The sequence below is a fragment of the Arachis hypogaea genome, chromosome 11 (assembly GCF_003086295.3).
Source record: "Arachis hypogaea cultivar Tifrunner chromosome 11, arahy.Tifrunner.gnm2.J5K5, whole genome shotgun sequence".
Lineage (NCBI taxonomy): Eukaryota > Viridiplantae > Streptophyta > Magnoliopsida > Fabales > Fabaceae > Arachis > Arachis hypogaea.
This window is the reverse complement of record NC_092046.1, coordinates 144669992-144671392: the sequence shown is the minus strand read 5'-3', so window position 1 is coordinate 144671392 and position 1401 is coordinate 144669992. Positions and strand designations below refer to the sequence as shown.

At 44.1% G+C, this 1401-nt stretch overlaps 1 non-coding gene across 1 annotated transcript; it reads left to right on the top strand.

The window, feature by feature from the left end:
- The first annotated feature begins 855 nt into the window (after window positions 1–855).
- On the top strand, window positions 856–961 carry LOC112726128 (small nucleolar RNA R71). Its single transcript, XR_003165194.1, has one exon. It is a non-coding gene; the product is annotated as a small nucleolar RNA R71 (small nucleolar RNA).
- The last annotated feature ends 440 nt before the right edge of the window (window positions 962–1401 follow it).

Sequence of the window (1401 nt, the reverse complement as noted above, 5' to 3'; positions counted from 1 at the left end):
TTGTCTTCAGTTTCCTTATCACTTGTGGTGACCATCTTGCAATCTTCCCATCTTACTTTCTTTGCTTCGCCTCTCGGGTTTTTCTCTGTGTCACTTGGGAAGCTATCAGTAGGTTTGGGAATCTTTTCAGATAGACATCCCACTTGGAATTCCAACTTCTTGATGGTCTCTCCCTGGTTCTTGATATTGGTTCGCACCTCCTCTTTGAACACCTTGTTGTCGTGAATCTCTTGGCATATTCCTTCAAGCAAGGTTTCAATCTTAGAGAGTTTGTCATCAAATGATGGTAGATTGGGATTAGAGGTGGAAGGATGAGAGGTGTTGTTTTGGTTTTGATATGGATGTGGAGAAGTATTGTTATGGGGGTGTTGATATGTCCTCTGTTTTTGGTTTTGATCTTGCTGATTTCCCCACCCAAAGTTTGGGTGGTTCCTCCATCCAGGGTTGTAGGTCTTGGAGTATGGATCATAGTTCTGTCTAGGTGAATTCCCAATGTAGTTGGCTTGCTCATGACTACCCTCTGCCTCTTCATTCACTCCTTCTTGGGTTGTTGATGAAGTGGTGATTGCTGCTACTTGGTTCCTCTCCATCTTCTTGGTGAGGTCAGCTAGCTGCTTGGTGATGAGCTTGTTTTGAGCCAGCAGAGCATCTACATTGTTTAGCTCTATCACTCCTCTAGTGTTTCCTCTTTCGGAAGCATAGAAGTAGTCATTCTCAGCTACAGTCTCAATGACATCTATGGCTTCTTCAATGGTCTTTTTCTTGTTCAAGGATCCTCCAGAGGAATGGTCTACTGCCTTCTTTGATTCATATGACAGGCCTTCATAGAAAATGTGCAGCTGTACCCATTCATTGAACATATCAGGTGGGCACCTCCTTGTTAAGTCCTTAAACCTCTCCCATGCTTCATATAGGGTTTCACCATCTTGTTGCCTGAAATTTTGAACCTCTACTCTCAGCCGATTGATTCGTTGAGGGGGGTAGAATCTTGCTAAGAATTTTTTCACTACATCCTCCCAAGATCACAAGCTCTCATTCGGGAAAGCCTCCAGCCACTTGGCTGCTTTATCCTTGAGTGAGAATGGGAATAGAAGCAGTCTATAGGTGTCAGGATGAACACCATTAGACTTCACTGTGTCACATATTCTCAGGAAGGTGGTTAGATGTTTATTGGGGTCTTCTTGGACACCTCCTCCGAATGAACAGTTGTTCTGAACAAGGGTGATGAGCTGTGGTTTTAGTTCAAAATTGTTGGCGTGGATTGTTGGCTTTTGGATGCTACTTCCACAGTTTCCTGGGTTTGGATTGATGTAGGAGCCTAAAACTCTTCTATCCTCCCCAACATGATTTGCTCGACCTCCTCCGCCATGGTTATGAGCCTCTTCTTCATGGTGGTTTTCC